Source organism: Amblyomma mixtum, chromosome 3 (assembly GCF_055824585.1).
Source record: "Amblyomma mixtum isolate Tamu chromosome 3, ASM5582458v1, whole genome shotgun sequence".
Taxonomy (NCBI): domain Eukaryota; kingdom Metazoa; phylum Arthropoda; class Arachnida; order Ixodida; family Ixodidae; genus Amblyomma; species Amblyomma mixtum.
The window spans coordinates 331,049,657-331,074,509 of record NC_143014.1 but is presented as its reverse complement, the minus strand read 5'-3'; the positions used below and the strand labels follow the sequence as shown (position 1 = coordinate 331,074,509).

The 24,853-nt window shown below is 44.7% G+C and overlaps 1 protein-coding gene across 4 annotated transcripts in view; it reads left to right on the top strand.

The window, feature by feature from the left end:
* LOC149355948 (uncharacterized) overlaps window positions 1-24,853 on the top strand; it is a 133,051-nt gene that overhangs the window by 66,813 nt on the left and 41,385 nt on the right. For 3 of the 4 annotated variants that reach the window (XM_089584051.1, XM_089584047.1, XM_089584050.1), the window contains exon 5: window positions 1,740-1,878. The exons of the other annotated variant lie outside the window; for it this stretch is intronic. The gene's annotated coding sequence lies outside the window, so the exon portion shown is untranslated. Of the gene's footprint in view, window positions 1-1,739; window positions 1,879-24,853 lie in introns of those variants that run through there. 4 annotated transcript variants of the gene reach the window in all.

The window sequence follows — 24,853 nt, the reverse complement described above, 5'->3', positions numbered from 1 at the left end:
GGCGCGTGTTTTAACGGGACAGCGTTAATGGCCCCGTCCAGCCGAGAATCCGTTGTGGGCGTAGAGCGAAAAATCTCGAACACGTAACTGGCAGGTGGTGGCTAGGAGCAACATAGAAGGAAGGTGGCCTGCCTAGGTCACGTGGCCTTGTGGCGTCATCGCAACCTCACCACCGGATAGTAAGCAAACTGCCCACAATAGCATGGGGCAGTTAAAATAACGGGAAGAGAAACCTGGGCCCCACAAGGCCAACAGCTGGGAGCACCTGTCATTGCAAGGCCGTACCGTGTTGCCTAACCACTTTAATAGTGCGCCAGGAGGGGTGTGAGGACACTCAGGATCTGTGACTGTAAAGTAAAGAATGGACTTCTGCATATATGAGCAATAACCCATTACGCTATCGCGTTACTTCCTTGAGGCGGAACTTAGATGTCCGCTGCAATGTCTTTGAACGGTGACGCACCAAACAGACGGCTTTATCCGACGAACCGTCGAAGCACCCGAAAGTTGATCAAAGATGCTAGGTGCATGCAGTCAATGTGTCCATCTCAACAACTGAAAAGGCAGAGAAGGTCCCTCGAGTGCCGCCTAGTCTCCAAGTCGATTAGTCCCTGAGAAACCAAAATGCATTAGAAAACAAACCAAATGCGCGCGCCAAGGCGCCGCGAAGCGTGGATGACTGTGGGGACCTACGTCTCACTTCCTGTAAAGCCAACCATGCAAAGCCATCCATGTAATGAGGCAGCGCTCACCACCTTCGTGATTATTCAATTAAGGCCGCCGTGGAATCAGGCGATGACTCCGCTCTCTCAGCATGTCACTTTTTCTTGTAGCGCACGCTAGCACCGTTAGCACTGCCAACGGCTTTGGGGCAACGGCGCCATGGGAACCAGACGACGCGTCTATCCGCGTCACTGTCGCTAGCAAACCTGCGCATGCTATTAGAGCAGAGGAGATGAAATAAAGCAATAAAACCTCTCCCCTGATTTAGCGGTTGTGCTGGTCCCATTATATGGCGGAAAGCTGTTGCGGTCTCGGCTGCAGTTGGCACCTGAGTTGAGAGTTGTGTGCAGACGTGTCTAGACAGCTCCGCTTGTCAGGTTGGATTGGAGCCAGAATCTACACCGCGTGTGCCCACCGTTCAACCCACAAGCGGAAATCGCAACCTTGGAAGTATGTCGCTGAAGATGGGGCATCGGCGGCTGCACAGGCTCAGGAGAAGAAGCTGAACAAGCGGACTTGAGACTATAGTGCTCTTCCATTTTCAACGCGTACTGTAATTGGTTATCCCATAAAATTTTCACGAAAGAAGCACATGTCCTTTTAGAGCTACACCTTGGAGGAATAGCACCGAGGCGTGTTCCATCAGTAATAAGTCTTCAATCAGGTTTCAACATATCTCAGCCACCAGGGCTGTTCCAGATGTCTACTCTGCAGCAGAAGCCCTGATCGACTGTGGTTGGGTGCCGGAAGTGTACGGCCACTATCTGAGCTGCCAAGCAATGGTAACTGGTAAAGCACAAGAACTTTGGTGCGTCACGTTTATCAGTTCACATCCAGTAATTGTGACGCTATTCCTAACTCAGTATAATAGTCTGCTATAACTCTCGCTTTCGCATAATGTGTGGCCGTAACAAGCCCGCAATATGAGAGTTACTGGCATCGACATAGGTAGCTGCGAGGTTTGCGCCAAAAACGATATTCTACTTGACAGCTTCATAGAGTGTTCTTCTATGCAGGGCGAACGACGCAAGTCTCCTGACCACACTGGGTGCTTGAGGTGATTCCAGGACTTCCGCAGATGACGGCGGCAATTCTTTTTGATATTTTCCTTCGAGACATTTTCAGTAAAAGCTTTTGGAGGATTGGACATTAAAAACTATGACACACGTCCGCTTTGCACCCTTTCGCGTGACTAGATTTACGTTTTGTAAACAACAGTCACCATGCTCTGGTTCATAGGCGTTATTTTTAATGTCGCCAGATCGCTTTATCGATATTTAAGCTGAAAGTTAATGCGCAATGTTTACACAGCTGCTGCGTAAACCTGCCGATGATGCAGTGACAGTTAAATGGCATTGAAAACTTCAATGACTGAAATATATAAAGCTTTAAAATATGTATTGCAGCTATCTTTCTTCCATGTCTCTCTTCTACAGAGGTCTTTATACAGGCACATTGCGTATTCCTGACAAAAAACACAGAATAAAACTTCGTTTCACAACGCTTGTCACCGGGATGGATAGCTACACAACAGTGATATTAGAGTATATGAAACAGGCGCAGGGGCGGATGTGTTCGCCACGATGCCAGTGGCGAGAAATAGATGTCTAGAGAGATAATAAGGTCTTCGACTGTTAGTTAAAAGAGATCTTAATAGCAGTAAGTTGCATTTTGAAGTAAAGGGGGCGACGGACTGCCTCAATACAACTGTCAAAACAGAGCAGTTCACAACACATTTTTTAGTGGTTCACAATATCTGAATCTCTAATAGTCAAGCTAATGCTCATGCCTATTTGTCAACCTCTGTTCTGAAATTTATCATTAGCATGTTATGATTAGCGAGTGCAAGCATACCCAGATGTTCTGGACAAGACGGATTTTCTACAGGAAGTTGTGTACGAACGCAGTTTTTTTTCTCATGTAACGCAAGATTCTGCTATTACGACCAGTATATTCACAGATAACCCCTTTGCAAGCTTCTATTTCTTTCCTAATAGCGTTTTTTGGCATTATCAAGAGAGGTTCCCATTGGTTTTCTAGGGGAGTCTCAACCACTGGGTGAGACCGATGGGCAAACATTAGAATAAGAAATATGCTAAGCATGGGCACAATGGACCATATCCTACAGTATTTCTATAACAGTACCTTACAATATCCCACAACTGGCTCAAAATTAAAACATGTCCAATGATCCTGGCTTTGTGACGACGTCTTAATACAAGGACACCTACGTAATGGGCGTGCATCACACTGAATGACAATTGAAAGCGTCCTGAAAGTAGACTATAGATAAAGCCCTCGCGCACAACTCGTCCGTCGAGCAAGCTTGTTTTCTCTCAAGCTATCTCTTGACTTGTCACGTCTTCCTTTCAAGAAATTAACATGTCGCCTGTATAATTCTGAACCTTCGGCATTTAATTAATCGTCAATTTTCGGGTTTGCCTCGTGCCTTAAGCGTGAATCCTCGTCACACGTTCCTGTTCTATTACCAAGCACGTTGGTGCAGGTGGTCGCAGAGCAGGTGAAGCAGGAGGTGGTGTCCAAATCGAAAGCATAGACGTGCGCACGCACCTCTGTGACAGCGCCCCATGGTCGATGCCGTTGTTTACATCAGTTGAGACATCGTATAACCACTCACGCGAGAGGATTAGCCAGGAGTGGGTGGTGAATGCTATTAAAAATACACAGGATATTGCGAGGAAAATAGAGGCATGAAGCTGAAATGTAGTAAAGCGAATGCACTTAAACGTCAAAAATAAATTCAGACGATTCTGAGGAACGAGGAAGAAAATCTATATTATAGAATTGTTCATCATGTGGAAAAATTTTGAGTTAACAAGGCAACAAGCCGCGCGACTCGCGACTCCCTCTAAAAGTACGACGTCTTTGTACTACACCCGAATCGTCAAAGAAAGAATGATGCCCGTGAAATCAAATCCTTCCCAGAAGTGGAAACACTGAGAAAATGCTGATACAGTCAAATCAAAGAAACGACACACTCAGTCACAAACTTAGGAACAGTGTTAACCAAATCTCCTTCCTCATCAAACGCATCGCGAACAGGCGAGGAGAAGCCGAGACCAGGGAACGAATACAGGCCTTCGTTGATAGCAGTCATCTACTTTACACCGTACGTCACCCTCGCATTCAGAAAAAGAGATGAACTATATTTTCTAATTAGACAGTCGTGAAAAATTGCATTCAACCTCCCCAGTCATACGTCGAATGAAAACCTATTACGCTTGGTAATTCATAATCTCTTAGGAGAAATGATGTACGCACACCACCCCGCAATAATAAAGACTATCAGGCACCGCAACTGGCAGTTTAATCCCCAAAAAAACAGTAATACAGTGTGAATGAATCCGTGCACGAACACTTTATAGCCCGTCCTCTGCCCCCAAACATGCATCCAGACTACGACAAGGACAGAAGAAAGGCTAGGGTACAAAACCATGACGAAAAATTTTCGGTTCACAAAGACATGACGCACGTGGACGCGGCGGAACATGCGGACAGAGGTGCCTTTTTCCTGGCAGTCACCGATCACCGAGGTTCTCCCCTTGCATTGGCGACGATCGATCCAAGAAGCTGCCGTATATCTACTGCCATTACCTCCAGACTGCCAAATAAACCTACAAAAAATCTCCAATTACCGCCAGACACATTGATCTGGGTCGCAACCCATTCGGACCATCCTGGAAACCTAGAGCTCAGGTCGGCCAAAGACCTAGTGACATCCTAAAAAGAAATTACAAATTAATTCAAGAAAGAAAGATAAATCTTCTTAGAACCCCATACATCCATAAGTAAAACGCAACGAGTCAGTTGGTGGCAGCTCCAAACAAACACTTTCTTTAATCCGTACATTTACTCTAAATGGTTCCCATAGCACCAAAAGGCAGACGCACCACGCATCTTATATACGCGTGTAACCAAGACAAGCCATCATAGCGTCTGCAGCTCTCTACCTAATCGCAATGGGAGGCCGCGCTGCTCAGATCGAACCCGAAGGTTCAACTCTGAGTCACGAAGCGGGCCGAAGTGGTCGCTGAACGACATCGCCAGTCGCAAACCTGGCGTCCGGCCTATAGAAGAGGAGCCCACGGCGGGGAGCGGACCACCACCAAAACCCGCGCCTAACACCTCTTCTTCAATAAAGTTTACCTCCACCTCATTCAGTTGCAATAATGTAGTCGCGAAGGAATCCACAATCCCCGCTTAACCCGAATCCCTTGGCGCTCGCAGAAAAGGATAGAATAGCTTTGTGTGATACAGGGAGCCCTAACCCTGATAAATTTACATCCAGATAAAGTTTTCTCTGAAGTGAGATCCACCGGGAAAAAAGGAGTAAATGTTCTATGGATTCAACTCCCCCGCACGTGTAACAAAGGTTTGTCGTGGCGAATCCGCATCTGCATAAATACAAATTTAGGCGAGAGATTCTTCACCGCACCTGTGTCATTGTGACATAGTACAACCTTGATTTACATTAACGGAGATTCCAAGGGTTCGAAATACCTTTTCGAATTTCTAAACAGCGATATGACTATTACGGTGTGCCACACGCCTGTTAATAATTAAGAAGCCTAACAGTAATAGTTAAAAAATTAAGCATTCAATATTAGTTAACCAGCCTGCTAGTTTATTTATTTATTTATTTCGCATACCCTCAATCGCCGAAGCATTGCAGAGGGGAGTGGGTTACAAAAAGCAAACAACAGAACATGAAAGCGGCAGGTATATACTACAGAATACAAAACAAATCATACAGCGTGAAAGGATAAAAAAGCGAGAAAACGAACATAATTGCACTAGAAAAGTAAATCGAAAAGCAACACAAGACATGAATAACAATAACAACAACAAAAAAAAAAACGGCAGAAAGGAAAAAATAGGCACTAATAAACTCTTAGGTGACATCACAAAAATGATTGGACAATGCTTGCCTGAAAAGAGTGTGGTCTGATATGGATGCGATGTCAGCGGGAAGGTGGTTCCAGTCTTTAGATGTGTTTGGCAAGAATGAATAATAAAAGGTGTTAGTGCGGCAATTAGGAAGAGCAACCTTGTTGCGATGGTCGACACGTGAGGAGCGGTAGCTAGGCGACATAATGAATTCACTATGTAGAGACTCATGGTAGAAAATTTTATGAAACAAGCAAATGCGAAAAATTTTACGGCGCAAAGACAGACATGGCAAACCGACATTAGACCTCATTAACGTTATGCTGTCTGTTCGGTTATAGTTAGAAAGTACAAATCGAATAGCATTATTCTGCACCATTTCAACAGCATGAGATAAAGTGTTGTGATTAGAATCCCAGATGGAGGCAGCATATTCGAGTTTGGGTCGGATAAGGGTTTTATAAAGAAGAAGCTTTAATGAAGTAGGGGCTTTACTGAAATTACGTCTTAAGTATCCTAAGGTGCGATTGGCGTTGCTAATAATATGGTCAGTGTGAGCTTTCCAGTTTAATGTGGAAGAAATGGTTAAGCCAAGGTATTTATATGAAGGCACGGACTCAAGTGGAGTGTTGTAAAGTGTGTACACCGAGGTACATTCACCTTGTCGAGAGACACGCATTATTTTGCATTTGTTAATGTTTAGTTCCATGCGCCATTTTCTGCACCAAAGAGCATGTTACTTATATCGGACTGAAGAATTAGTATGTCATCATCATTACTAACCTCGCGATAAATGACACAGTCGTCAGCGTATAAGTGCATGCAAGAAGAGACGCAGCTTGGCAAGTCGTTAATGTATATTAGAAATAAAAGTGGCCCTAAAACGGAGCCTTGGGGCACGCCTGATGTTACTTCGGTTAAGCAATAATTACAATCGTTAATACAGACGTACTGGGAGCGATTAATCAGAAAATGTTCAAGCCAGTTTAGTACCGCAGGATCAAGATTCAGAGCAGACAGTTTAGTCATTAAGAGCTTATGATGTACTTTATCAAAGGCCTTGCAAAAGTCCAGAAATATGCAGTCTGCCTGGGAATTCCGATCAAGTATGCTGTGTAATGAATGCGTGAAATGAAGAAGCTGAGTTTCGCATGAGAAGGAAGGGCGAAAGCCATGTTGAACAGATGTAAAAAAGGAATTGGAGTGCAAAAAATGGTAGATATGGGAATATAATATGTGCTCCAATAATTTACACGGAATACTGGTTAGTGATATGGGTCGATAATTTAAAGGGGATGATTTGCTACCTGATTTATGAAGAGGAACCACCTTCCCGACTTTCCAGTCCATCGGCAAAATCCCTTGCTCGAGCGACTGCTGGAATAGTTTAGCAAGAGATACAGACGAGTACACTTTGGTTTCTTTCAAGAACTTAGAATTGATGCCATCACTGCCACACGAGGAGGAAACTTTTAATGAATCAATTAAATTTACAATTCCAGCAGGATCAACGACAATGGGAGGCCTCGGAGGAAAATTATATAGTAAAGTAGTTTCAAGCGTACTTCCAGTTGATAAGGAAAAGTTCTTGGAAAACACATTATTCAATGTACAGGCACACTCAGATGACGACAGGGGTTCACCGTCGTCATTGTTAAGCGAAATTGCACTATTGTCGCGTGAATTAACAATATTTCAAAATTTTCCCGGACTGTTTCTTAACATTGAAGGAAGAGTGTTATTAAAGAAAAAGTCTTTAGCGTCACGCACCGCTTTGAGGTAATAAAACTTCAGCCATCCAGTACGCTTCGCAGCGATCGGCACTGTTCAGACGCTTTGCGGAACGGAAAAGTCTTTTTTTTTTGTTGGAAAGGCGTCTGAGTGTGTTCGTGTGCCACGGAGCATTTGAGTTAGACCGGATGTGTTTTAAAGGTACATGTGCATTCGTGAGTTCCTTTATTTTATTGCAAAAGAGGTCCCAGTTTTCTTGGACACTTTGCTGGTCGAATTCTGCAAGATACGAGTCCAAAGAAATGGCCAGCTTAAAGCTTATAGCATCAAAATTTCCTTTTTTGTAATCACGAATTGGTTTCACCACTGAACTACCACGTTGGATGGAAATGGTGAGGTCGAAATGAAGCAGTGAGTGATCACTCAAGCCAGGTAAGTAGGTGATAGGAGATACGAAATCCGGGTGTGTACAAATTATTAAATCCAGCGTATGACTTGACTGTGCATTGTATCTTGTGGGGGACGTTACAACTTGTGTTAGATGAAAAGCTGAACAGAAATCTAGGAAATCTTGGCAATGTGAAGACGTTGATTTGAGACGGGGATGAGGACCAGACCAGATGATATTAGGAAAATTAAAATCCCCGGGAAGAACAATGGGGGCTGAGGGATAACGAGAAACCACTGAATTGATGGCGTCATAAAGATTATCAACAAAAGAAGCTGGTTAGCTGTACCACGTGTTAGCTGTATTCTGATGTGCTGCACTCCCCCGCACGTGTAACAAAGGTTTGTCGTGGCGAATCCGCATCTGCATAAATACAAATTTAGGCGAGAGATTCTTCACCGATCCTGTGTCATTGTCACATAGTACAACCTTGATTTACATGAACGGAGATTCCAAGGGTTCGAAATACCTTTTCGAATTTCTAAACAGCGATATGGCTATTATGGTGTGCCATACGCCTGTTAATAATTAAGAAGCCTAACAGTAATAGTTAAAAAATTAAGCATTCAATATTAGTTAACCAGTCTGCTAGTTACCACGTGTTAGATGTATTCTGATGTGCTGCACTCCCCCGCACGTGTAACAAAGGTTTGTCGTGGCGAATTCGCATCTGCATAAATACAAATTTAGGCGAGAGATTCTTCACCGCACCTGTGTCATTGTCACATAGTACAATCTTGATTTACATGAACGGAGATTCCAAGGGTTCGAAATACCTTTTCGAATTTCTATACAGCGATATGGCTATTACGGTGTGCCACACGCCTGTTAATAATTAAGAAGCCTAACACTAATAGTTAAAAAATTAAGCATTCAATATTAGTTAACCAGCCTGCTAGTTACCACGTGTTAGCTGTATTCTGATGTGCTGCACCATTCAGAATGCTATCCTGAAAAAAGCGCTCTTCTAACTCAAGATGCCTATTTAAAAATTGTGTAAAATCTATGGGGACGCGTCCTGCTGGTCCATTGCGGTTGGCTTCCCCGCAGTGCACCCGACCAAGGCGTTTTAGTTTTCTTAAATAACAAGGGAGGGTGCTGGCGTCGCAGCGACACGAGCGCCACAGACGGCGAGAATGCTGCGCGCAGAGGAGCCGACTGCTTGGGCTCGGCAACTTGGACGCGCGCTGACGTTCACACGCGAGGCTCAGCTCTCCGCCGGCGGGGCGAGGCCTCGTGGGGAGGAACGTTCTCCCGCATCTCGTCCCCTGCGGCCGTGGAGTATCTCCCCTGGCCTAGCATGGGTGAACTTTCGCTCGTAAAGGCCGATTCACACGGCGGTCCGTTCGCCCGCGGCCCGCGCACTACGTGTTCATGCGTCAGCAAATTGAGAGGCGCGCTGTCGGCTTGCGGCCTGGTCAGCGCGCCTCTCAATTTGCTGACGCATAAAACGTAGTATGCGGGCCGCGGGCGAACGGACCGTCGTGTGAACCGGCCTTAACCGTGCTGGTGAGTCGGACGTCCTGGATTCCTTAGCGTAGTTTGTTGCTAGCTGACGTTATTGTCGTTATAGAAATTAATACCTTTTTGTGCCAAACAGAGTGTCGTTCCTTTTTCCATCAGAGCAAGGCCCACCGTGGACGGCATGCGCTCGGTATCACCCGCGATCACGCGGGGGGGGTCCCGGCGGTTTTTATTTGTCTGCCGCGAAGAAACGGGAAAATGTATTTATCTCCCCCTATGAAAACCTCACGTCTTAGGTAAAACGCCCTGTATACACTTTCTCTGCAGACGGCTGAAGAAGTCATCAAGGGCTTTGTATTGAGCTCGATATAAAACACTAGCACTACCAGCTGCGGGCATACAATATCTTGTTGCGCTTTTTGCGTTTAGCTTGAACTCCGGAAATATGACCAGGCATGGTGGCCACAGCGTACAAGTAAAAAGACATTGCTGACACCCACATAACCTCAAGACCTCTAGGACATGCTCCACAGCGGAAAATGTAGAGATGCTGTCTGCAGCCATGTTTTTCTAGCTTGGCGAACACTTCCGCTGGTCTGTTCTTTTATTCACATAAGTACCAAAGGACAGCTGACATCTAGTAATGGTGACTGCAGTCATTCGTTTCGTCCCATATCAGAGACTGGTTTGCCCTTGTCACCAAAATTACACTATCTGCACTGCTCCGAAGAGCTTGGCTATTTCGTTTACGTTTTTTCTCTTCCAGAGTCGCACGCCTGTGGTATGCTTAATCAAGAACTACAGCAATTGACTCGGAGGTAAGCGTTCAAAGATGCAGTACTGTTCAGGTGGCTTTGAGACTTTTCGTGTAGGCTTAACGTGCAGTGCTGCCCTCTTTCACATTCGGCGACCTGCGCTTAGGAAGGTCCAGATTGTCCGTGCAACGTGTCACTTCGTAGTGGCAGATCTCTACAGCAAATGCAAAATGCATCATTCTTAAGGCGGAAGCTTTTAATGCCTCATCGTTGTAAGCAGGAGTTGTCGACAGAAATGTCATGCTTTTCAGTTGGTCGAAATGGCCGTGACGTCAGAGTGCGTCAATTTCAAACGGGGCCAATTGTACTTTGGCTAGTAACCGTGCAACGAGTTAAGGGATGGTACAGTGATACTCTATGTAAGTGGGACTTAGTTAAAGGGTTAATTGATCAATTAGCCTAATTAACCTTTCTAGTCAGACCAGAAGAATAAATAAAACCGAGTAGGAAATTGGTCGAGTTGGGGAATCGAACCAGGGTCTCCGGAGTGCGAAACGAGCACGGTAACCACTCCGCCATGCCAGCTCGATGGTTTGGAATCAACAAAGGCGCGTCTAATGAATACGGTGTCTTCGTTCACTACCATCTTCCTCCATTTCCTTACGGCGAGGTTCAGGTGTCCACCAAGATATTCGAGACAGATTCATTTCCTTTCCTCAGAAACCAATTTACCGACGAGCAAGGCGTAGAGCCGAACGGGCGATGGCGTTCTGTGGACTCGCTGGCAGCGTTGCAAGACGCTGTCGCGTTGCAGGGGAAGCTTAACACCTTAACGGCACATCAGTGACAAAAGGAGCAACACCGCGCTTAATGCTTTTTGCCTCACGGCACTTTAGGTAAACAAAGTGCCCCCTTGAATTCTTCCCTCCACCGTCTCTCATGCCTTCACCCCACCTTTCCTCCTGATTGTAACACCTGTCGCGTGCCCAGATTTTGCTAACGCGGGAAACACAAACCTTTTTGTGTTGCATTCAAGCTCGAACTCCTCGTACCACCTTAAACAGCATTTTCGCAAGCTATTTTCTGACTGGGATGAGGATGGGCAGTAAGGCGAGGAATTATGGCTTTCAGATTGATTGGGAGGCAATGGTCGTTACGGGTCCTCATCGGAAGCACCCTTAATTCCTTTTGTTGGAGCCTTCCAAGGCTCTTCGCGTGCTAATGACGAGTTTCATCTGAGCATCATTTATCCTTCCCAGAACACGGTGCCACTCCTGTTGAAGTGTCCCTTGCCTCCTCAGTGCTGAACACCTAATGGCTTCTGGCATGAAAATAGCTTCAGCGCCGGTCATTCTAAATATCCCGTACGGAAATGTCATATCTGGTTTGATATGAAAAAATCCAGATATGAACAAATAGGGAATTGGGCATATAAGGTCTTATATGAGTATACGGGCGTATATAGCCTGATATGCCCAATTCCCTATACACCATTATCTGAATGGAACTCATATAAAGAAATATATGTATATATGGTCGTATATGTCCTGATATGCCCAATTCCCTATATATCCATATCATGACTGAACTCATATATGACAATATATGAATATATCTGGCATATATGGCCTGATATGCCCAATTCTCTATATATCCATATCATGATTGAACTCATATATGGATATATCTGGCATATATGGCCTGATATGCCCCATTCCCTATATATCCATATCAAGATTGAACTCATATATGGATATATCTGGCATATATAGCCTGATATGCCCAATTCCCTATATATTCATATATGGATTGAACTTATATATGGAAATATATGTATATATGGTCCTTATATAGCCAGATATGTCCTATCCTTATATGGCCATATCTGATGAAGCCCATATATGGGATTCCTATATATGGTCTTTATATACCCAGATACGGCCAAATCCGTATATAGCCATATCTGCGAACAGTCATATATGAATGAATATACTTATATGGGCCATATATGGCCAAATATAGGTAAATCTGTATATGTCCATATTTGGCTGGAGCTTATATATGGAGCTAGTTCTATATACGAACATATACTGACAGATCTACACATAACCTTATATACTTTTGGTTAAATGTTGAGGGGAAATTTCCCCTAAGGCGGAGCAGACTTCCATTAAGCTATTAATTACTTATTTGCATCCATCCAAGCACAGTCATACACCATGTCCCCAGACCAGGACGAATCTTTTTACGAAAGAGCGAAAGTTTCTGTGGAAGCTGTGTCGGGTCCCTTTGTAGCCGTGTGACTGCTTGGCGGAATGAAAATGAGTGATTACTTCCTTATTAAAACCTTATAAGCTTTCATATGGAAATATATAATAAATGGCAGCCTATGTATATGTGCCCTCATACGGCGAGATCTACCGAAGGAGGCGGTACAAAAAAAAATTTGAAGAAATCCAACGATTTGCGGCGCGCTTCATCTGCAATCTCTGCAAGCACCTAGGCTCCCCTTCTCCAATGTTGCAGGCTGCTACTTTAGAACAACACCAGCATCACAGCCAGTAAAACTATTCTCATTCGAGTTCTGTACTGCTCGCTCTCAGTGACTGCCTGCAACAGCGACGCGGCCTTCTATCACATTAGCCAATAAAGAGTGAGCCTGGGGCGTGGCGTCTCCAAACAGTTATGGAGGGCGGCCAAACAAAAGATGTAATGAAATTAGTTGCAACCATTGCAGAATGCTGTCATACATATGCCGTTATCGCCACATGCAGACGTAAGCGACTGTGCAGTACGTCCTTACCGCTACTGCTTCAGATATGTAATACAGCTTAAATTTTTGACGCAGATTTTTATTTTAAAACTTTGAGAGATACGTTGGTGCTGTGTAGGGGGGCTACACAGGATGGTTAACATTATGTAAGCGATAAACCTGATTTAATAGACGATTAATTAACTAACATTAACTAATGAACATTTCATTTTGATTCTAAGGGGCAATATTATGTTGTCAAATTAAAGGCCGTCATCAGAAAAGGTGAGCCCAGTTTCTAACTTTTTTTTTAATTGGTATAGGGGTTTGAAATATCGAGCGCCAGAATTTGCGCATTTCAAAGCTCACTGAGTTGGTTTACCCGCATTGAAAATGCATAAAACTGTCGGTCACTTTTTTTATGCATCAAACACGGACACCGTTTGTGTATTTTGTGATGTAGAAAAAGTTTCTTTGAATTCGGCGACGATACAGACTTACGCCCCAAACTCAAAATTATGAAAGCTGATTAGTTAAATATAATTAATCATTTTTCAGATTATTGAGCTCTATTACGTACATAATGCCCGTCTTGCTGTGCGGTCCACCTTCACTGTCCAAACCGACATATCTCTCGCACTTTGTAAAATAAAAATCTGTAAACGTAAAAAATGTCAGCCAATACATCTCTAAGTGCTGCTTTAAATTGAAAAACCACTCGGTTTTATGCTGCTCTAAAGCTCCTGATAATCATATAGCATAAGTAACACAAGGAACACAATTACCACACAGAAATTGCGCAGGAAATTTTATTGGGGTACATTTAATGCTCTTGTGGTTCTATATTTCTGTATGCTTCTTATCGTCGATGCTTTTCTTTCTCGCTCCTTATTTCGCTGAGTTTAGTGCCCACGGCCAGCAACAGCAGCTTTCCGGAGAGCTCCCGCCCGTTCTTGGTCGGCAGGGCCGTTGTGTAGGCTGCGTGGGAGATAATTTGAGCGATCATGATATAAATCTGCGCAGAACTTGTGCACATGGCCACAGTAGCATAAGTTGAAGAATTATGCACTGAATCCGAGACACCCTACCGTAAAATCCATTCTGGGATATTAAAGGTGCCCTGCGACGTACATAAAGCATGGGTTCTTTAATCTTTGTATGCAGAGTAAGGGACATTGTGAGTCCTGCACGCGCAATGAGATCACCGAAATCATAATATTTGATATTTTAATCTTCGCTAGAAATTCTTGTTTCGAGCCGATGGTGTCGCAACGCGGCGGCCGTTTGCAGCAGCGGAAATGAGGTGGCATCTAGATAGAGCGCTGCCTTTCTCGTTGATTGGGCGTCCAGTTTGCATATTGTTCCTTCATACTTGCGAAATGGATCCAAAATATTTTGTCTCTGAGTACTGAAAGATTTTTCGCATGCCACAAAAACTGGAAAGAAGCAGGGAAAGCGAACGAAAACTAACAAGAATACAGCTAGGGGCGACACTTTCCATTCCACTTCAAACCTTCATGGCGGCCAGGGCTGCTCAAAAAACGTTGGCTCAGACCACAAAGCGCGCGCGTCGAGACCGGCCGTGACCATACCAAGACGGCAGCGAAAAAAAAAGCCAGTCGACACACCTTGCCCAAAATGTGAAGAGAAAGGCCGGACAGGAGACGGGAGTCGAGTTTGGGGGGGAGGGGGGCTACCGCTGACAGCCTTACAGTCCGACTAAAAAAGAAACTTCGGGGAGCTTCCTTTGTCGTTAGTCACCCTGCCCTTACTACGTCGTCGCGTACACGGGGGGAAGACGCCGTCAAAATGCGCGGCTGTCTACAGCCCCGACAAAGCAACAACTGCATGCACGCTTCCGCTGCGTGGGCGCCAGGCGCGGTTCTGATTTGTAGCGCCCAATCTCGGTACTGGGTGAGTGAAATGGGAGAGTGAAATGCGTTTTCGTCTGAGCTTTTCATTTCGAATTTTCAGAGTGGAATAACTTTCGCTTGCATGCTCCGATTTCAATAATTCTTTTTGCTCTGGTCTCTGGAACGCATGATGAATCTATTTAATAATATTAACTGGTACAGAGCAAATCATCGCGATGCCCCTTTAAAAGCTTAGCCTCATGCTCTTTTTTTCCGGCTTTACCATTAAAGTTTCCTGGCACAACCGCGAACGGAAACGGGTATACGCCAATTGTTTCTGAAACACGTTCGTTCGCACTAACCACCCGAAATAAAACGCGTACCAGCTCTTCATTCCACTGCTCCTGCTTAGCTGTAGAGCGCAAGCCTTGTGGCAAATGTAATGGGGCCATTGTAGCCTAATTGGATACGCAGAACGCAGCAATGCTGATCCCGTGTTAAAATAGAATTAGCACTATTACTTACGACAATGAAAAGGGTTCAGTTCCTGATACGTGCATATGACAGAATCCATGACAGGTTGTTGTCTACGTCTCGTTACTTAGAAAAAACATCCCTAACTAGCCCCGCAATGTGCTTAGCGAGGTTAGTCTATGTTTTTTGCGTTACACAATTCATATCATGCACTTGAACTACTGCTGGCAGGAACGCAACTCGGTGGCGGTAAAAATTTCGCTACTGAAAAATGAGAGATTACTCTCCGACTGCACATAGAAATAAATCATGCATTATGATACCATTTAGCTTAATTTATAGCCCTATCATCGAAAACTGCCGACGGCATTGACAAAGGTAGCCAACAGAGCAATACGGGAAAAACAGTAAATGGTTGTTCACGCTTACCTGAAATATTGATGATTGCAGGTTCACAGAAACCTTGGTATTTCCCGCTCACTTGCACCCTGGATCCTTCCGATGGCTTATCATCCCATGCATGCTTGGCGCAGGTCATTTTAACGACGTCAAAAGTGTCTTCTTCCTCAAAACGCACAAGTGTGGCGCTGTACCATGATTTCAAAGGGAAAACAAGTGGATGCAACAACGGGTATAACCGGAAATTGCTCGCCCGGCACAAAAGTGCGTAGCACACTGCAGAGTCCGGCTTCTAGCTCTGTGCAACAGACGACTGTCAAGGGTGGCGCCACCAATGCCTTCCTTAGCAGATAGCTGCATTCGATTCAGCCGTGGTTCTCTGCACCGCCGGAACCGGTTCACGGTGCGCTGCACCAAAGCGCTCGATTCACAGCGCCCCCTGCACCACCGTCCGCGATTGATTTTGGTGCAGTCGTGGTGCCGCTTCGGTGCAAAGAACCGCGGCACCCTCAGAGACGGAGGTGCAGGATAGTGGTGCACGTGTTTGACGGCGTAAGCAGACGACGAGCGCAGCCGACGTTTTGTTTGTTAACATCAATGGCCAACTAAAGGAAGTTTTTCCCGTTTCTCGCGACAGCCTGAACAGCCTCTTGAATTCGAAGCTGAAATACCTAGCTACTACGCTTTCGTAGTAGTTGGGGATTCTGTTGCGGTCTGTCCGAACTGTGTTGCTGCAAAAGAAAGCACCACGTCGGCTTCCTCATCTTCGCTGTCTGACGACTCAGAAAATTCCATAAAAGTGGATTCGGCGATGTCGTAGTCCAAGACTCCACGAGGCACGAATAACAGACGCGACGCACAGCAACACAACACAGCACGACGGACGAGAACCGGATAGCAGACGACAAGGCCTGTGCGTGCACGCGCTCGATTGAAGATTTGTGACGCTGCTGACGCGCTGCACCTGCACCAAGAAACTGCAATTGCACCGCGCCGGCACCAACGGAACTTTTTCAGAATTAGTGCAGAGAACCAGTTCTGAATCGAACAGACCTGATATCTGTGCATATCTGTGCATGTCAGATATCGGCACCAGCGCACGGGCGCTCGCGCGCGCGTCAGAAGCGGGGTCCGGTTTACAACAATGGGAGGACCGCGGGGGCTGTCGGGGACTCTTTTTCTTCATGGCTTGAAGCTCTCCTCCCCTAAATTTTCTTGGAATCCTTGCAGCTCCCCAACCATCTCTTGTTCACGGCTTGACATTTTTTTCAGTCGGCTCCCGAGGGAGAGCGAGCCAGCACCAGGAGCATGGAGGTTCATGCCACTTTTCGACGCCCGTCGCGGTGCGTGCTGGGCGCGCAGGCGCTTCGCGTGTATGCCTTGGAAGTGTCCATCGAGATGGGGCTTTATATCGCGTGTATCTTTATCAAAATAAATATAATTAACGATACCCCTGCTGCGTCGTGTTTTCGGATCACTCTGTAGGACGTATTATGTAAACTGAACCGAATAAATATTTCGTCCTATCTACATAAACCAAAGAGAGGCTTGATTGAGACCTGTTATATTCGAAGTGATTGTTAAAGCGAATTTCGAAAATCGCTAGCTCTCTGCTCCTTGTGCTGGACACTGCGCAATGAATTCGACCGTACATCACGTCAGATACATCACAAAGGTCCCAATCGCCTTTCCTAGAGATTGATACCATGCGCAGCTTGACGTTTGCATTCGCTCGCAGATTTAGCATCTGCTTGTTCCGCAGATTCGGCACCCCATGCGTGAGCGGTCTTCTCTTTTTGTTGTGGCACATAATCACGTCATTTTACATGTTTGTTGCTTTAGGACAGGGTGGATTACGGGAACGTTTCAGCTGGTTATCAAAGGTAACGGCGCGCCTTCTCTATCAAATATGTAGCTAGTCAAACGGCAATTTCCGTTTTGGACAAATAGGTTTCATGAGTTTTTTGCACACATAAATGATGTTGTGAAGGTGCGGTTTCAAAATTTATATTAACAAATGATTAGCGGTACACCACAGCGGTTTCTGTATGCAAGTTATTCGGCCAAGCGGCCGTATAGTGTGGTGGAATTATCGCCGTTAATTTCCTAACAAACCTCTTAAAATTCTAATTACTTGTTGAGGCTTAAGTGCTTGTTTTTGTGAGAACACAGGCAGTCATTGTGTTAGGGCGTTATCTTTGCAGAATTTTTCAAAAAACGACGGCGTTCTGAGGTATCTTCAATGTCCGGTTAAATCGACGTGATTACGACCTGACTAGAGTGACCAAGGGCGCCAAACTTTTCCCTGGTGTGATGACCAGGTGCATCTCGTGATGTTTCTTCGATTTCTCTTGCCTAGAATGAAACAAAACACTTCTCAGCTTCATCTAGCGTTCGTCGTCATGAACACACAAAACTCAGCAACAAGTGCCTTCAACCAGGGAACAGCAGTTAGTCAGAAAACTTCATTGGAAAAATTAGATCGCTGATATATACTGTTTTGCATGCATAATTGCACGGGGGGGGGATTTGTGTGCGCTGTACTCCATTGCAGCACACAACAACATGTCGTTGTAGTTTTTTAAGGAGAAGCAGAAGGCTGTAACAGCTATAAGAACCGAATTGCCTGATCTGAGGGTCGCTTTTCACTCCAAAGTTGAAAACGGGGATCGTCATCATCGTCATCCGTGATGAATTTTACAAGAAAAAGAACCCTCCCATCGACCACCGATTAGCTGTTGTTGAATTGAGTCGGGCAGGGTCAGGCTACCCTTGCTTCTCATCAGATCTGCTCCTCAGACATTCCATAAGCTTTGACTGTGACTCGCTGCCCTTGGAGTCCACTCTGCCACTCTAAACGCCGACCTTTGTTCGGCTCGTTACTTGGCCACCCTAAGCTCATTTTCCGCATTTTGTTAGTGCTAAGATATGGATGACACCAGTTTGTTCAGTAATACTCTAATCGCTCCCCTTGACGTTATCGCTAGTATTTTCCTTGCCATGCCCAATGCGTGCTACACGGCTGCTTGAAATCCCGTCGAACCGATCGCCACTCGATTCGACAGAGCTAGCTTTGCGGAAAATGAGAAAAAGATATCTTAGCGGAAAGTTGAGCACTCAGAGGCTCTTCGGCGTCCGGCCGACATTCGACGGTTTCAAATGCTTACGAAATGCGAACAGAGACCGCCCCTGTCATTGGCGGTGGCCGTTATCTTGCCTCAGAGCCGCGTCCCGCAACTGCTTCGGCCCTCTTGATTTCGACATCTGCTGCTGACTTGTTTCTTCTCCTCTTTGTTTAGCACACTGCTTTCGTTGTCGCTAATTCAGTGCTTCAAGTTAATGACTCGTCATTGAGCATTTACAGCGTGCGCGTGAAATTTCAGCGGGAATACACAAATGTCGACTGCACTGCAGTACCACCGTTGTCTGCATACCTGTTATCGTTTGTATATGGCATAAAACGCAAGCTATGTTGAATATTCTCTTTCTGATGCGCGGATTGTAACTATGCTTGTTTACACAGCATGATCACTGCAAGAAGACCGGATGATTGCGACGAAACACTTGATAGCCGGAGAACTGGCGCTTCCCGGTCGTGGTAGATCCGCTTTCTTCCATACCACAAATACTCGGTGCTGAACTGCTTTATCCAGAAGCATGTTCGACGATTGATCGCATCAATGAAAATGATCTGATTTGTTATCCACGAGCGGCGCCAGTGGTCGACAGTTGACAGCTCCCTAAAGCAATGCTCGGCATGCCGGGTGACACCGGCGCTTCCCGCTCGTTCTATTTGTCCTGCGATATCAGCAATCCTCCGCTAAGGGTTGCAGTTTCCAAAACTTCACTTATGACGATTTGCATTCGCCAAAACTTGTGCATTCATTCTCCACAAAAGCCGAGACCACATACGCGAACAATGCGGACTAGCGCTTATTCGTCGAAAGCAAGGGTCTCATCGAAGCAGCTCATGACGGCGCTGGAGAGCTCGGAAAGCGCCGCGATATGGTCTGATTGCGTGCACAATGGACTTCAATTCAAGAGACAAAAGCTATCTTTCTATGATTTAGTATTTTTTTGCGGTAATATGGGGAGTCATCATACTAAGAAGCAAACAGAATGAGCGGGAGCGTCAGGTTCATTATAACTAGGATCGGCTATACAATCCAGCCGGAATGAAACGCGAACACGCATATCGCCTTCTTTTTCTACATTGCAGAGAAGTATTCACTTGGAGCCAGTTAAAAAATATGTACTTAGGTAGATCCTTCACCCAGACACAGGAATCAGCCTAGTTCTGCACAACAGCTGAAAGTATACAGGCAAAATATTTTGTTTTGTTCACATGGGCTGTTCGCTTGCCTTGCTGTAGACGGAACAAAATGGGCTGTTAACATCTGACCAGTAAATAATTTACAAAGCATTTTTTTTCTCACATGGTGTTTCGAATGGGGTTTTAATAGCCGAACGATGGCTGTGGTGTCCAAGTTAAGTATAGGCTCCATGCGCTGCAGTTTGGCGAGCACGAGTGACGTCATCTGGGTAACAGGGATGGGGGACGGGGGGAAGGTGGACGTCGCTCTCTCGCTCAGTTTGCAGTCAGCTAGGAGAGCTCCAAGATATTCCCTCCGAAAGCGAAAACAAACTTCGCTAATTATGGGTGGCTCGACCTACTGCTGTGTTTATATATCGAAGATAAAATTACATCTTTCCATGGAGATCATGCATGCTTGCGCATGCACATGAGGGTCCACTGGAACAGAGTGTATTTTGGAACTAAATTCATGAGTGCAAACTGGGAGCGGATTTACATAGTCTAGGGTGTTTTCAATGTGCCATCACTGGTAGGAGTCCTAGGAGTTGCTTTGTTTCTTTGTGTAAAGAGAAGTAATGCGCTGAGTAATAGGCAGTGGTTTTGGGGGGCGTTCCCCGTACGGAAATGTCATATCTGGTTTGATATGAAAAAATCCAGATATGAACAAATAGGGAATTGGGCATATAAGGTCTTATATGAATATACGGGCGTATATAGCCTGATATGCCCAATTCCCTATATACCATTATCTTAATGGAACTCATATAAGGAAATATATGTATATATGGTCGTATATGTCCTGATATGCCCAATTCCCTATATATCCATATCGTGACTGAACTCATATATGACAATATATGAATATATCTGGCATATATGGCCTGATATGCCCAATTCCTTATATATTCATATCATGATTGAACTCATATAAGGATATATCTGGCATATATGGCCTGATATGCCCAATTCCCTATATATCCATATCATGATTGAACTCATATATGGATATATCTGGCATATATGGCCTGATATGCCCCATTCCCTATATATCCATATCATGATTGAACTCATATATGGATATATCTGGCATATATAGCCTGATATCCCCAATTCCCTATATATTCATATATGGATTGAACTTATATATGGAAATATATGTATATATGGTCCTTATATAGCCAGATATGTCCTATCCTTATATGACCATATCTGATGGAGCCCATATATGGGATTTCTATATATGGTCTTTATATACCCAGATACGGCCAAATCCGTATATAGCCATATCTGCGAACAGTCATATATGGATGAATATACTTATATGGGCCATATATGGCCAAATATAGATAAATCTGTATATGTCCATATTTGGCTGGAGCTTATATATGGAGCTAGTTCTATATACGAACATATACTGACAGATCTGCACATAACCTTATATACTTTTGTTAAATGTTGAGGGGAAATTTCCGCTAAGGCGGAGCAGACTTCCATTAAGCTATTAATTACTTATTCGCATCCATCCAAGCACAGTCATACACCATGTCCCCAGACCAGGACGAATCTTTTTACGAAAGAGCAAAAGTTTCTGTGGAAGCTGTGTCGGGTCCCTTTGTAGCCGTGTGACGGCTTGGCGGAATGAAAATGAGTGATTACTCCCTTATTAAAACCTTATAAGCTTTCATATGGAAATATAAAATAAATGGCAGCCTATGTATAAGTGCCATCAAACGGCGAGATCTACCGAAGGAGACGGTAGAAAAAAAATTGAAGAAATCCAACGATTTGCGGCGCGCTTCATCTGCATCTCTGCAAGCACCTAGGCTCCCCTTCTCCAATGTTGCAGGCTGCTACTTTAAAACAACACCAGCATCACAGCCAGTAAAACTATTCTCATTCGAGTTCTGTACTGCTCGCTCTCAGTGACTGCCTGCAACAACGACGCGGCCTTCTATCACATTAGCCAATAAAGAGTGAGCCTGGGGCGTGGCGTCTCCAAACAGTGATGGAGGGCGGCCAAACAAAAGATGTAATGAAATTAGTTACAACCATTGCAGAATGCTGTCATACATATGCCGTTATCGCCACATGCAGACGTAAGCGACTGTGCAGTACGTCCTTACCGCTACTACTTCAGATATGTAATACAGCTTAAATTTTTGACGCAGATTTTTATTTTAAAACTTTGATAGATACGTTGGTGCTGTGTAGGGGGGTTATACAGGATGGTTAACATTATGTAAGCGATAAACCTGATTTAATAGACGATTAATTAACTAACATTAGCTAATGAACATTTCATTTTGATTCTAAGGGGCAATATTATGTTACGAAATTAAAGGCCGTCATCGTAAAAGGTGAGCACAGTTTCTAACTTTTTTTTTAATTGGTATAGGGGTTTGAAATATCGAGCGCCAGATTTTGCGCTTTTCAAAGCTCGCTGAGTTGGTTTACCCGCATTGAAAATGCATAAAACTGTTGGTCACTTTTTTTATGCATCAAACACAGACACCGTTTGTGTATTTTGTGATGTAGAAAAAGTTTCTTTCAATTCGGCGACGATACGACGCGCAGCGACGCGTTTATGAATATCCGAAGCGGACAAGGCAATTCACTGAGCTTTCAAGTGTGCATGTTCAGTATTTCGAACCACATTAACGATTACGAAAATTTAAAACCTAAGGTTATCTTTCATTACTGACGGCCTTCATTTTCGAGATACAGACTTACGCCCCAAAATCAAAATTATGAAAGCTGATTAGTTAAATATAATTAATCATTTTTCAGATTATTGAGCTCTATTACGTACATAATGCCCGTCTTGCTGTACGGTCCACCTTCACTGACCAAACCGACATATCTCTCGCACTTTGTAAAATAAAAATCTCTAAACGTTAAAAAATGTCATCCAATATATCTCTAAGTGCTGCTTTATTTGAAACACCACTCGGTTTTATGCTGCTCTAAAGCTCCTGATAATCATATAGCATAGGTAACACAAGTAACACAATTACCACACAGAAATTGCGCAGGAAATTTTATTGGGGTACATTTAATGCTGTTGTGGTTCTATAGTTCTGTATGGTTCTTATCGTCGATGCTTCTCTTTCTCGCTCCTTATTTCGCTGAGTTTAGTGCCCACGGCCAGCAACAGCAGCTTTCCGGAGAGCTCCCGCCCCTTCTTGGTCGGCAGGGCCGTTGTGTAGGCTGCGTGGGAGATAATTTAGAGCGATCATGATATAAATCTGCGCAGAACTTGTGCACATGGCCACAGTAGCATAAGTTGAAGAATTATGCACTGAATCCGAGACACCCTACCGTAAAATCCATTGTGGGATATTAAAGGTGCCCTGCGACGTACATAAAGCATGGGTTCTTTAATCTTTGTATGCAGAGTAAGGGACATTGTGAGTCCTGAACGCGCAATGAGATCACCGAAATCATAATATTTGATATTTTAATCTTCGCTAGAAATGCTTGTTTCGAGCCGATGGTGTCGCAACGCGGCGGCCATTTGCGGCAGCGGAAATGAGGTGACATCTAGATAGAGCGTTGCCTTTCTCATTGATTTGGCGTCCAGTTTGCATATTGTTCCTTCATAATTGTGAAATGGATCCAAAATATTATGTCTCTGAGTACTGAAAGCTTTTTCGCATGCCACAAAAACTGGAAAGAAGCAGGGAAAGCGAACGAAAACTATCAAGAATACAGCTAGGGGCGACACTTTCCATTCCGCTTCAAACCTTCATGGCGGCCAGCGCTGTTCAAAAAACGTTGGCTCAGACCAGAAAGCGCGCGCGTCGAGACCGGCCGTGACCATACCAAGACGGCAGCGAAAAAAAAAGCCAGTCGATGCACCTTGCCCAAAATGTGAAGAGAAAGGCCGGACAGGAGACGGGAGTCGAGTTTGGGGGAGGGGGGCTCCCACTGACAGCCTTACAGTCGGACTAAAAAAGAAACTTCGGGGAGCTTCCTTTGTCGTTAGTCACCCCTGCCCTTACTACGGCGTCGCGTACACGGGGGGAAGACGTCGTCAAAATGCGCCGCTGTCTACAGCCCCGACAAAGCAACTGCATGCACGCTTCCCCTGCGTTAGCGCTAGGCGCGGTTGTGATTTGTAGCGCCCAATCTCGGTACTGGGTGAGTGAAATGGGAGAGTGAAATGCGTTTTCGTCTGAGATTTTCATTTAGAATTTTCAGAGTGGAATAACTTTCGCTTGCATGCTCCGATTTCAATAATTCTTTTTGCTCTGGTCTCAGGAACGCATGATAAATCTATTTAATAATATTAACTGGTACAGAGCAAATCATCGCGATGCCCAATTAAAAGCTTAGCCTCATGCTTTTTTTTTGGGCTTTACCATTAAAGTTTCCTGGCACAACAGCGAACGGAAACAGGTATACGCCAATTGTTTCTGAAACACGTTCGCTCGCACTAACCACCCGAAATAAAACGCGTACCAGCTCTTCATTCCCCTGCTCCTGCTTAGCTGTAGAGCGCAAGCCTTGTGGCAAATGTAATGGGGCCATTGTAACCTAATTGGATACGCAGAACGCAACAATGCTGATCCCGTGTTAAAATAGAATTAGACAGAATCCATGACAGGTTGTTGTCTACGTCTCGTTACTTAGAAAATACATCCCTAACTAGCCCCGCAATGTGCTTAGCGAGGTTAGTCTATGTTTTTTGCGTTACACAATTCATATCATGCACTCGAACTACCGCTGGCAGGAACGCAACTCGGTGGCGGTAAAAATTTCGCTACTGAAAAATGAGATATTACTCTCCGACTGCACATACAAACAAATCATGCATTATGATACCATTTAGATTAATTTATAGCCCTATCATCGAAAACTGCCGACAGCATTGAGAAAGGTAACCAACAAAGCAATACGGGAAAAACAGTAAATGGTTGTTCACGCTTACCTGAAATATTGATGATTGCAGGTTCACAGAAACCTTGGTATTTCCCGCTCACTTCCACCCTGGATCCTTCCGATGGCTCATCGTCCCATGCATGCTTGGCG